The sequence below is a fragment of the Lonchura striata genome, chromosome 1 (genome assembly GCF_050655825.1).
Source record: "Lonchura striata isolate lonStrDom1 chromosome 1, ASM5065582v1, whole genome shotgun sequence".
Taxonomy (NCBI): domain Eukaryota; kingdom Metazoa; phylum Chordata; class Aves; order Passeriformes; family Estrildidae; genus Lonchura; species Lonchura striata.
In genome coordinates this window covers 64,595,032-64,609,168 of record NC_140703.1, presented here as the reverse complement: position 1 = coordinate 64,609,168, position 14,137 = coordinate 64,595,032, and positions in this window count along the sequence as shown.

Sequence of the window (14,137 nt, the reverse complement as noted above, 5' to 3'; positions counted from 1 at the left end):
ACTTTCCTCCAATAAACTTTCCCTGTGGCCACAAGGAGATTACAAAGGATGAATAAACTGTTACACATTTCAGCACTATTTACAAACAGGTGTGTCTCAAATATTATATGACTGTGCATGAAGAAGAGTTTTGATTGTTTCTGCATTGCAGAAGTAACACTGTCAGGAATCAAACCAAACAGCTCTGCTCTGAAGATTTTTGCAGCTGAATGGTCAGACCGTGTTTTGCCATTATGAATAACAGGGAGGAGCAGTTCTTCTTTTCATTTGTACCATCTGCAGTGGTGTGTCTGTGAAAGTACAAGACAGTTATGTACAAGTAAAGAAAGTACAAGACAAGGGCTGCAAAGCAGGACTGCCATGGCTTGGCTTAAAAGCAGAAATGGAGATGGACAGTTAATCCTTAAAACAAAGTTCTAAGTCAGACAAAACAGAGCCTGGGATTATAATGATGCCTTATGAAGGCTGACCTAGAATAGAGGCTAGATGGAGCTAAAGAATAAAGTAGGTATTTATTAGAAGGCCTCAATGGACACACCTTGGGCAGTACAAGAGCCCAGCTAGGGCCACACCCAAGATGAACAAAAATGGTCACAAAATGGACAACCGGTCACAGGTTCTCACGCTTTTATAAGTTCTGGTCTATTAACATATTGGAGTTAATTGTCCAATTATAGCTTTAGTTTATTAAGTCCCATCCTTCTTGTATTTCTCTCTTCAGTCCACCATTGTTCTGACTAAGATTTGGATCATTTGTTCTTGGTCCCCAGCTAGAGAGGGAATTGTTTCATCTGCTTACTCTGTGAAGAGAGCTTACTATCCCCTAATATGAAGCCCAGAAGTACACACCAAAGCAGTACAGAATCTGAAAAATAAAAAAGCTAAAACCAGAGGCATCAATAGCATGGAAAGAGAAGGTAGATTCAGGGAAGGCCACTGTTTCATTTAACTAATCTGAGGTCTAGGCAGAAGAGATGGAAAAAAGAAATGGAAAATGTTCTTTAAATGGTTTTATTAATCATGACAGGATCTAGTGCTAAGGGTGGGAAGAGAAGAACTTTATCCTTTTTATAGCATTTTAAAACAGTCCCACCTTCAGATGAACACAGTAAAGGAATATTCCTTCAAGCAACGGATAGTGAGGAAGATCTTAAAGCAGGTTTCTGGAGCATTCATAGCTTCTTCCTTCATGGTTTTCTACATCCATAACAGAAATAGTAAATGTATAATATTGTAAGTAGTAAAACGTGTAGTAAACATATAAAATAGTAATAGTAAACATTCTGAGTTCTAGTCCCTGTCCCTCAGGGTATCAACCTGCAAACAGCCCACATCTGTGTGGCTAACTTCACTTACTCTCTAAAAATGGGTAGCTATTTCCAAGTTGTTCATTTAGAGTTTCTCCTCTCCTGCACCAATTCTGGACCTACCAGCCAGACACAGAAAGGTCAAACTCATGCTAAGGACTCTGCTAACAGTTGAGCACTTCAGGCAATCACTTTCCCATCGCCTAAGGGGCTGGAAATATAGAGCCACATTCAGCAGTTCTAAGAAGGCAGGATCCCCCTGGACCTCACTTCCAAGACCAATTATCTCACAGACAAATTTCATTTAGCTTCATCATCTTCCCATTTGCCTATGGTTAAAGTGGATCAGCTGGAAGGCTTTCATCCTGGTCATTTTATGCCAGTGGGAAGCTCCAGTGTAAAGGTCCTACCTTAGCTCCCTGATCAGTGATGTAAATGTCTCTTCTGGACTGGAACTTAAAGTGACGACTAGCTGGTCTTCTGGCAACACAGAACTGACTGGCCCTAGCTGTGATCCTGCTCAGATATGGCATCTAGAGGAAATGGGGAAGCAACCCAGCCAGTGGGTCTGCAAGTGTGAGAATCACAAAATTTGAAAAAACTTTTTCCCATTAACAGAAAGGTGACAGCTGTCACCACACCCCTGTCATTGCATTAGTAGTGCTCTAGTCCCAGTTTTGGGAAAAGGACACTCCCAGCGACAGTGCATGGAGTGGGGGCCCAGCGAAGCCTGTTTATTCAACAGTTAAGCATTTGATCTTCCATATCTCATCAAGCAGAGCACCTACAAAATGAGACGGGAGCTTTGACCAAGAGGACTCTGCAGGATTTTGGTCTTTCATTTTAATGGTTAAGCAGCTCTGAGTCTCAACCTTCAGCAGGGCTGAGGAGATCAGTGCAGATGGGAGAATGCTCCTTCTTTTCTTGTGGTAAAATTAAAAAGAAAAAGAAGCTCATACATCATAAAACGTGACAATTCCCAGAGTAGTTCTTTTGGGGCTCCTTCCACCAAAGAGTTGTAGCACTGCCAGGTAAAAGGAGAAATGATCTTAATCACCCAGACCCTAGGAAAACACTATATCTTTTTTGTGAATCGAGTTTAAACAGAAGTTATGCAGGAAGGACCAAGTCAAAAAACACTTTTTCCAGATGTCAGAAAGATTGAAACACACATGAGGGAAAAAAGCAGTGTTACGAACATTTCGCTTGATATATCTTGTAGGTGAAAGAACTAATGCTGTAAAGAAAATGTTTGTCTAGTGCCGCTGAGTCTGCTCTAGGCTATAGCACCGGTCAAACACCACTTCAACCAAGCACTTCTTAGCCACTCTGCTGTCTGAAGAGCAGAAAGTACAGGGAGGAGGAGAAAGAGAAAGATCTAAATGTGAACATTGTTTTATTTACTGAGATAAAGATTGAAGAAATAGATATGGATATAGAAAATGTTCTACAAATATGTTCCTTGTTATAAAGAAACCATGTTGCCAGCACTTAAATAAAAAAAAAAAAAATTAAAAATCCCTGTTGAGAGTCACAGGGGAGCAATACCATCACCGGAATATCTGCTGATGCAGCTGAACTATGCTTAAGACATCTGCTGAGATGAAACTACTTTGTGGCTGGAGGTATTAGGAAAAAGAGAGTTACTTCAACAAAAAAAATAGCCAGTGTGTGAAAACAAAACCACACCACACTGTAACAGATCACACACTTCTACAACTGTGGCACCACCATACTGTAGTTATTCCATCAATCTGTCTGCCTTGGAGTTGAAGCAGAAGATTGTAAAACAGGCTGATAAATGAAGAAACCTCCCCCACAGCACCACTTTCTGTTGAAACCTCAGATCCTGAGCAGACTCGCAAAATATTAAGAGAAAGCGAGGATCAAAAATAAGTGGGATTTGCAGCCAATTTATTTAAAATGAGCGCCTTGCTCCCTTCGCTGCCAGAGCTCTGAGCTCAGCCGCCCGAGCTCTGCCGCCCGTCCCCGCCGCCGCCGCCGCTCGCACTCGGGGGCAGCGGCGCCGCGCCCCGCGCACGCCCGGGCGGAGCCGCCGCCGGCAGCAGGGCACGGGGAGCGGGCAGTCCGCAGGCACGCATTATTCATGTCACATGCACCGCCTGACCACGGGCGTGTTTCAAAACCATCTCCTTGACTTGGAGTGGCTCTCACTTCGGCTTGCAAGTGGTTTGACTTCGCTGCAGTTCATTCTTTAGTGTCTGCCTCTTCATCAGATCAACTGCTTGACCACAAGACACAAAAGCAACTCGTAATTAAACTGCTTTAAAAAAAAAACAAACCCAGTTGTTTCTGCACACAAACCACACCTTGCCTTTTGAAGGCTGCAGCCTTCCATTTAGATTTTTATAATGAGTACAATTCTTTGCACTTCTGTAAGGAGAGTAGGAATTCTTGTTTTCACTTTTAGTATTAACTCCTTACTCCTTACTGCATTTTTGAAATGCTGCATTATGATTACTAACCATTACTCAGGTCTTCAGGCAATAAGGGACAGACTGCCAAACCTAATGAAAGTGTACCTTAGAGATATAGTTCAGGAATACTGAAGAACAGCTACCCACTCCCATGTCCAAACTCTTACTGCTTCTCCCCTTCTTCCCCCATTCCCTTCTCTCCAATTTCTTCTCCTCCCATCTAAAATTATCAGAACTGATATACACAGCTGTTGTCTCAGGTGTTATTTAAGAAGCATCTGCACCCCACTTTGGTCTCCCACTGATGCTCTCCCACCAGCATTTTAAAAAATATTTGCCAGCCACCATACAGAGTTCCCATGTTCCCTGTCTTGCCAGCCTAATGATAATAATTTTCCTCACTTCTTGAGTTGTCCTGGGTTTAAAACATGAATCAACTTTGGAATTATCTTTTGTTCTTCCAGAAAAATGGGGTGGGAGGGGGGTGAAATCAAATGCCCAGTTTCTCAAAGTCATAGCTGATACCTCTTTACCTGTACATAAAGGTCAGACTCAGATGTGTGATGCATCGTACAGCCAAGAAAGAGTCAGGGTTTCCCAGAAGGAGGATTCCACAGATAATTTACAACCCAGTGGCAGCTTTTTTATTGATGAAACACCACATGAAACTTTAACTCTTGGCTAAAACATTATAGTGAATCAACAGCTCAGAAAATTCTCAAAGTCCCCTGCTCACATGGAAAAGCAGTGGTAGCCTTTCTGATCTACTTCTGGTCCCTTAAGCAGTAACTCAGTAACTGAGGTAACTTTATTAATACCTGCTTCACAAACAGTAAAGGTAATGATAGTCCTGTCACAACAAGTCTCATTGTGGCTTTTGCTTTTCCTCCCTGCTGTTGCTTTCAGCTCCTGTTTACTGGGAAACCTGACTCATTTGCTACTTTTGTAATATGCAGTAATGCAGAGGTGGGGGATTCCCTGATGGAAGAGCTATTTACAATTTAGTTGTAACCAGAAATTATACTGGACTGTGTGTGTGTGTGTGTGTGCATATGTATGTGTGTGTATATGTATGTGTGTGTGTGTGTGTATGTGCGTTTGTATACACTGTCTCCTGAATCTAAGGTGGTATTGTATGGTAGCTTTTGCAAAACAAAATAGTAAGAACACAAATAAGCTTCTTGTGGGTACTTAAAAGAACCTCCACAAGCAAAATAAGCTGAGAAAGTATAGGCTGCTTTTATCTTTCCCTGATGTATATGAACTTCAGAAACCTATAGGCCATTAGAAAAAGTGTACAAAAACACATCTCTCTGAGGTCAGACAAAACACAAATATTAAAATTATTGAAGGAAGAAATGAGATGTTCAGTATCAGGTACACCTTTTTGATCACAAATAGAGAATAGGTGACAGCATGATGCAGATGGTCTGTATGATGTTTTGATAAACTCTTAATAAAAATGCTCCAAGCTCCCATTGTGTTAAGTAATATGCAGATGTTCTTGTAGCCATTTCAATGGGCCCATTTCAGTGGGACTAATTTTTAAACATATCTGTATTGGTTGCTTACATGTGTTCTAGGTACATGTATAGTCCTTTCAAGCATCAAATGCCAGTCCCAAATGAAGAAGGTTTTGAAAATCATTCAAGGAGGTTTTACTTACAGCCTTTGCAGGCTGGCATTCACATCAAGAATTACTTATGACCCAAGACATCTGTTCAAAAATAAATTTCTTTATTCTAAAGAATGAGGAAATTATGTATTCTAAAGAGCAAATTTCTAAGAGGAAACAAGTGATGTCCAACATTTAACATTATTAAAAGGATTTCTCCTCTTTCATGAGAATCACTTTGTAGCAGTCATGCAGGGAATATGTACTATGTTCATTGTAAGTAGAGCACATGCTCATCTCTCGCATTAGAGAACATCCTATACCAATAGTGTATTCTTCACTCACCCAAAAGCCCAGAGAGAAGGGTTTTTATACAACTTATTGCTGCAAACTGGAAAAATTAAACCAGCATAAAACAAACAAACAATGCAGAGACAAAGATGTGAAGTATTTCTGTGAATGCATACATGTTGGTCTTTTCCACCCAAATAAATCTTCATGCTACCATAACTATTACACTGATTTTACTTCAAAAGATATGGGCATATCTGCAAACATTTTCCCCCATACTATGGAATTAATTTACAAACAATGTGTGTTGTCCCCCAAATGACTGTATGTGAAAGATACCCTGTGCAATGTGGCATTTCATACCATTAAGGCCACCCACTCTGCCCCTGGAGACGTACTTCTAAAAACTGTATTTACATTTCCATTTTTATATAGTATTTGAAGTTCAGAATTTTCTCCTAAATACTTGGTATAACCTTTTCATTAGTCCATAGTATGCTTCTCACACAAAATAACAGGCAAAGAAGAGAAGAAAACCTGAACTTATTTTTTATGGTGTTTATATCACAGATCATCTGGTATTACCTTTGATTTTAAAATCCTTCTAGCATGTTAGAATTTGTAAAATTATTTCAATAAAAAAGCATTTGGTCCACAGATCTTGATGTGTATAATAGTAACTCATTAGTTCCTGAGAATAAAATGATACCCTTTATTGACAGAGGAAAAATTTTTCAGAGTCAGTGTAGGTGGGGTCTAGCACCAGGTACACAGAAGAGGGGGTTAAACCACCAAAAAAAAAAAAAAAAAAAAAAAAAAAAAAAAAAAAAAAAAAAAAAGAAAAAGCTTAAACCATTATAAACCATTACAATCTTCCACTATTTCAGGCATGTCAGCACAGATTGTTCATAGAAGCATTGTTTCAGACTAGGATAGCTGGTAGACACAACTCAACACTATTTCCACTACCCCTGTAATGAAATTTAAGGCAAAGCACTGGTTTCACAAAACCAGCATGCAGTATTTGGGTGCAAGTAACTCTATGCCCTATAGACATAAGTATTCTGAATAGCCCAAAAAGAAGTGGTGATCCAAGTGCTGGGTGTGCTGCTCACAACCAGCATTGCTGCAACAGAGCTACTCCAAACAAAAGTACGCACGCGGTCCTTGTATGGTTCTTCTTATTTCTTTCAGGTTTCTCACTGCTGCAGCCAGCTGGTCCTTCCCCCTCCTCCTCCTCCTCCCACCAGGGCTGGTGTGTGGGGCCCAGGTTTTGGAGGTGCACAGAGGCCATGCACAAGCAGGGGCACCCACTGGCACCAGGGCCCTGGCCCACCACGGGGCAGGTACCCGAGCAGAGATGCTGGCAGAAGCTCCTGCCCTGAATGCCCATGGCAAGCCGAGGTGCACCTGGCCTCAGTACTGCAAACAAAGCAGAAGATCAAGGATCTTTGTCTGTGGCTGAGTGCTATTTGAGCCTGTGAGCTTCACATTTTCTAGCTTTTCTGCATGACCACAACAGCTAAAACTTCATTCCCTTTTTAATTTGTTAATCAAAGATGGACATCTGTCTTCTAAAACTTGAATTTGAATTCCCCTTGTGCCCATCTAGTCTCCCCCTTCTCTTCTCATCTTCCTCCTCTCCTAGAACACTCCAATGCTCAAATTAGGAAGATTTATGCTTGAGCTGCTGGAGCTGGCACCATTATATTAGTAGCAGAAGGTGGTATTCGAGTAAGGGCCAAAGCAACGCAGAATTGCAGAGATGGATACAAGAGCAAACAAAAAAGAAACACCTACCATACGGTACTTTGCATCAGAGCTGGCTGCAAATTTTTCACCAAAGCAAATTTTTAGTGAAAATTGTTATTCTCTGTTTTGGCCAAAGACAGACTCTGCAAATGAGGTGTCCATTTTTCATCTGTCCTTAAAATAAATGTGAACTACCAAACAAAACATTAAAATAAGCACATATTCAGTTTTTAGCCAAATTGTGTTTGACAAAAATCTATCCATTCCCAGGGGAGAAAATAACCTTTTTTTACCCAGTCCTTTTTTATAAGCCTACAGTATACAATACCTATTGTTTTCTGTGTTGTTAAACCTCCTACCATGGTTCAGTATTGCAGCTGGCTGTCATGCTTGTGTTTGTACACTGGATATCTGTGGGGTAGATTACTTCATTATTTATGTGTATCAATTCTCCATTTGGAAAGGGAACATATCACACTTTGTCTGTTCAGCTGATGAGCATAGCAACTACTGTCTCTTACTGTGCTTGGGTACAGTGCCACTTAAAATGGGTCTTCAGTTTCAATGAGCATTAATGTTGTGCTAATATAATGCAAACAATACGGAATAACAGTCTTATTAAATTAATATCTTCTGATCAGCTCCAAAGCAGGCAAAGAAGCACATGCTCAGGTTATCTTTTCCCCCCAGAAACAGGCCTCGTGAAGCAAATCTCCCTGGTTCTCGGACAGTAGACGATGTCTCTAATTCTTTACAAGTCCATGCTGTTTGCTGAGCAAACAACGAGGACGGGGTATCCTCTAGGATTATTTGTGCACTAGTGACAGAAATCACATTGATATGAGGCTAACTCAGTACTCATTCTTTCCTGTTCCTCCAACAGCTCCCCAGATTATTCTCAGTCTCTTTTTTTTCTCCTTTCTCAAAAGGATTTTATTTTTGCACTGTCAGTAGAAATGTCCATCACATAGTAGTGCCATTTTGTGGAAGCTGCTTTAATTGACATCAGCAGTTCTGAGCTGAAGTTCAGCATGGAGAGGAGCTGCATTTGCAGGATTGTCATCTCTGTGTGCTCTTCCCAGAACAAGCCAGTATGAATTTACTTGCTTGTGTCATCCTCTGTCCATGCCCAGAAGAGAGGATCTGGCAGGACAGGTCCAGAGAGTCTGTGCTTCCATGTCCCATCCCCACCACAGGGGATGCAAATGTTACTTGTGTGCAGGAAAGCTGGACTTTCCTGGCCGGGTGGCCCTTCATACAATGACAGCATCCTGAATTCTCAATGCTGCCACTGTACAGCACCAACAGTGTCTCCAGCCACTTGTATCCTGCTGGGCAAGTCCATCTCACAGCATTGCTGGCAGGAATGTGTAATCCAGCACAGTATTGCCATTAGAAAAGGGGAAGCGCTCCAGGAACAAAGATGAGGAACAGAGGATGATACAGTCTGCTTGCTTTATTCTAGTCCCCACTTTCAGGTCCTGATATGGTTCTTCTGCTGGCTTCCCCCTGAACCTGAGCCCTCACACAATAAGTAGTGCAGATCAAGTTTCAGAGGTGTGCAGAAACAGTATGATCTCGGACTCAGTTCTAAAAAGAAACTGGAGCCATTTGGTGAGCCAAGTGCCCGAGTAGCAAGGGATGTTACAGCCATACAGAACTCACTGCCTTCCCTGTGTCTCTCAAGTCTACATATCTGTAGCACTTGGCTTTGGTTGCATCTCTGAACTTTGCCTAAAGCACGTAACACTCATGAATCTGCAAAATTGAACTGAAAGTCTCCAGAGAAGAGGATTACCCAGGAGAATTTTAGTATTTCCTGCTTCCAGTTGGGCTGGAACCAACACAAAAACAGTTATAACAGTATTTGGCTCTGACATGCCTGGTCCCAGCCAAAAGGCAGGAAATTTGGAGGTATGTAAAGATGAAAAAAAAAAAAAAATGATGGGAGATTGGGGTGAGGAAAAGAGCTGAACTTTTGAGAAACTGAAGGGCAAAAAATATTAAGTTCCATCAGTTCTTATTTGTTTCTGAAGGATTTTGCTAACCTTCAAGGCTAGGTCCTCTCCTCTGTATAACACCTGGACTTTTGTACAAAAAACAATCCCTAAAGGCTAGACTTTGGGCCCTTGGCACTCTTTTATACCTCCCCAGAACAGAATAAAACTGCCAAGTCATACTGGGATCCAGCCCAGCGTTTGTATTTAAATTATTTATTTAGCTGATAATTACAGGCTTCCTGGGCCTGAGCCTCTTTACACAAGTACTCTTTGGAGACCTCTACGGAATTCAGAGGGAAATATAATCTTCTTACTATTCTTCAGCAGATCTGGCAATAGTTAGAAGGACTGCAGCAACCCTGCATTATCACAGATCCACGCACAAATTTAGCACTTCAGACAGAAACGACCTATCAAGACAAACAGCAGAAACTTGCTTTGTGTGCAGATCCAGAAATGAAGGGTTTAGATGTAGCACTTGCAGATTTTTGCTGCCTGTGACCTCCCTCACCAGCACAACAAACTGCACTTTGTCAAGGGGGAAGTTGGATTTGTACATCTATGTGGCATGAACACAGTCTCTCTGACTGCTGGCTTTATTGCACTGACGTATGCAAACAGAAAACAGACCCTTGTAAAAGCCAGCAACAACTTCAGTAGTAATCACAAGGCATCACCAGCAGTTTGTACCTACTTACAGCATGGTGACCATGCAGATGGCCTGGAAAGCCCTGTGGCTCTGGAGGTGCACAGCCAGGTGCCTCACCAGCCTCTCTGGGACTTGAAGCAGCTCATCCCAGCTGGCACTGCACCAGTGTCTGTCTGCATCGACCAGCACAGACCCTGCCTGAGGCCGGCTGCTCTATGGCCACATGGCCCTGGCTTCTTATCCCCATTCTGATCTCGCTCAAAATTTATGATCTTAGACCCAGCCTATATATATTCTTTATTTTTCCCTTTACTCTAGAACTGAAAATCCAGTGTAGACCAGCTTCAAAAACCTTTCATGTGCTCTCATAACCTGTCATATTAAATACCCTGAGCTGTTAATAGTGGTTCACACTGTGGGATGAAGGAGCATCTTGATTCAAACTATATGTGCTTGCAAAGAGTGTAAGTGCAGCACAAGGTTGCTGGGTAATTTGCTTTTCCAGCTGGGAAAGAAGGTGGGCAAGGAGAGCAGCTCTGGCGAACGTCACTGGTAACCTCAGGCTGCACACTCAGCCTGGATCTCTGGGATCTCTGTGAAGTTCTTACTTCTGAGTCTGCCCTTCCCACAGCCCTCTGACAGATGGAACAGCTAATAGTTCTAGACTCTTTGTATATTTTAGTATGAACCTCAGAAATCTGGCCATCTCACTCTGATGAGTCAGCCCACATGCATCTTGATAACTGGGGCTGCTCATTGACTCCTGGAGAGAGGGAATAATCTAATTAGGTTCTCACTAGTCATAAATTTGGAATTGTAAATTGTAATTTTAAAAACTGAGTGTTTCCAACTGAGTTTCATATCCCTGGAAGATAACTGCATAAATGTTTGGGTAATGGTTATCTAATTAGATATATATTTACCTGAACCCCTTCCATTGTGGGGAAAAGAACTTACAAAAACTGGTCTTGAGTGATAGCTTGCTTTAGTTTTAAAGCAGCCACCAAATGAAAATCCTTTTAAAACCAACTCAATCCCAGTTTTTGCTCAACAAAAAAGGGGCAAGCACTTTGAATACCAAGGGCCAAATTAAAAATGAACCTTCTAATAAAAAGAAGGGAAAAATAAAAGCCTTTGTCTTAGCTTACAAATAAAAGCATAAATGCCCTTGGTTTAACCTTTCTCTATCTTCTTACTCACACCATGTTTACATTGTCATCCAAGTGCTTGAAGAGGAAAATTTTCCCCCAGGATCATGACCTTCTCTCTGTTTTCTATGGCCCTGCATCCCAGATTCACATTTCAGAACAGAATACAACTTCTAGTGTATGTGCTACCAGACCACCCTATTTGTAGCTTTGCTACACTTTTGTCAAAGAAAATGGGCAAGGGCTTTGCCTTCAGCTGTCTCTTCTTCCTGGCATCTTAACTTTGACATCTTTCAACACCTGAGGCTTAAGAGGCTTCTTGTAATTGAGAAAGGGTAAGTCCAACACTTTTTTTCCATGATCCTGTGCCATGCAGGTCCCACTTGGTTATCAATGACAGTGTTATGAAAGTTCAGCGAGGCTAAACACTCGTTAACTACTTAGAGGATTTTTTGGCTCAGCAAGTAAATCCTTCAACAGTTCTGCTTGCTTACTCTGCTATCCCATTAGACAGCATAACTTTGGGGCTAGACAGGAGGAGTTTTCACAAAATCCTGAGTGTTTAGAGTGCAATTCTTGCCCAATAGAATTCTTGCCAGTTCTTGCCTCTTCATGCACAATAGATTTTCCCTTTCCAAACTCAGAGTACAACTGTGAATGTAAAGAATCCTAAGGACTACAGCAAAACAGATAATAAATAATGTCACCCTCCCACATACTCTGGGGGCAGAAAAGCAGGTTGGTGGCTGTTGTCACTTCTTTTTCTTGGGGAACGCCTACCCCCTTCTCCTTCAAAGCACTGAGGTATCAGAGATACAGAACTAGATCTGTTGATGCCTGGGGTTAAGGGGAAATTCAAACAGCAACATACCATGATGCCTTGGCCCAAATTAATCTCACGTAAACTCCAGTTTAGTCCCTGTGCACCTTTAAACTGAAACGCTTCAGGGGTCCAGCAAGAGCTAAGAACACCTTGATTTAGACACCACAGTGGGATTTAGGTTAAATGAGGATTTTTTGGCCGTGAAGTTTAGAAATTAAATCCTTATCTGGATAAGGCAAATTGGCATTGATTACAAATATGCATCAGTACTCTTTCTTCCCTTTTAGTGAGATAAGTCCTTCAGCATGGGAAATAGATTTGCAAATTGCCAAAAAACAAGGAGAAAATTTCTACAAACCTCAGTAGCACCTATAGTGTTTCCTCGGCATAGTGAAAGCTGTGGTTATGCTCTCTTCATTCTCCCAGCCTTTACTCTGTGCAGAATTTCTACTGTCTGGATCTTCATCCTTCCCATAGCAAAAATCCCCATCTTTAGTTTCATACCCACTTCAGACTCAGCCTTTATATCTTCCTACCTTTCCTTCTTCAGTTTGGACCCACATGACTAATACCAGTTCTTTCACTGACTGCTTTTACCTTATAAAACTTACAGAAAAGAAATGTGTCTGTTGTGGTTCCACCCCAGTCAGCAGCCAAGCCCCATACAGCCACTCACTCACTGCCCCACCAGCAGGATTGGAGAGAGAATCAGAAGGGTAATGAGTTGGAGAACTTGTGGGTTGGGATAATGATAGTTCAACAGGGAAAGCAAAAGATATGCACAAGCAAAGCAAAACAAGGAATTGATTGACTGCTTCCCTTGGGCAGGCAGGTGTTCAGCCACCTCTAGGAGAGCAGGGCCCCATCACATGTAACAGTGACTTGGGAAGATAAATGCCATCACTCCAAATGTTCCCCTTTCCTCCGTCTTCCCCCTCTTCTAATATTGAGTATGATTTCACACAGTCTAGAATATCCCTTTGGTCAGTTTGGATCATCTGTCCCAGCTGTGTCTCCTCACAACCTCTTGTGCAGCCCCAACTTCCTCACCAGTGTCTCAGTATGAAAAATAGAAAAGGCCTTAGCTATATATAATCCTTCCTCAGAAAAAAAACACAAAAACATCTCTGTATTATCAGATCTGTGTTCAGCACAAATCCCAAACACAGCCTCATACCAGCCACTATGAAGACAATTAATTCTACCCCAGCCAAAACCAGCACAGTATCAAAAAGTATAAAAAAGAAAAATATGTTGTTAACTAAAATGTAGCATACTCACTTTAGCCCAGTTTCTTAGTAAAGACAAAGTTAACATTTGCTTCAGTATTTTCATCATTTCTGCTTTATAACAGAAGCCACTAATTAATTTCAATAAAATTTGACATCTGTAGAGAAACCTCAAAATGTTAAGTTCCAACAGCTTTGAAATGTTATATAGTGCAGCTGAAGATATAATTTCAGCCAGTGGGTGTGGTAAGCACATTTCTCTCTCTCTCAGGATTTTTCATAGAGATGCAGAGAGAAAAGAAGAAAAAACTATTTCTATTTCTACTCCTTGTTTTTCCTATGTAGAATGTGCTTAGAGAATTGTTTACCTGGGGTGATTAATTAATTAGAGTCTAGTGAAGATTGTTTGAGCCTAATAGCCAATCAAATCCACCTGTGTCTAGACCCTCGCAAACAAGGTCACGAGTTGTAAGTTAGTTAAATATAGTAGTTTAAAAAAAGTATGTAGTTCTAATATCTTCCTTTATATAGTATATTAATGTGTTTTAGCGTAGTTATAATAAAAAAATCATTCAACCTTCTGAACTAGAGTCAGACACCATCATTTCTTCCCATTAAGTTCACCTACATTTACAGTAACTGGGAAATCAGAGCTAAAGGGGGGAGAAAGACCCTAAACAACCCTTCTGCCTTTGGAAAAGCTGCAGTAAGAGCTGACCATCTCTCAGGCCATATGCTATTTCAATAATACTTCCCTAGGTTTCCATTTCCTACCTTTAAGCCATGTGTCTCATTTGTTGTTGGAGTTTTTGGGTTTCTTTTCCCTCATGTTCAGGGAAAACACTGGTTTCACTTGTTGAATGATTTTATTTACCCTTTCATAAG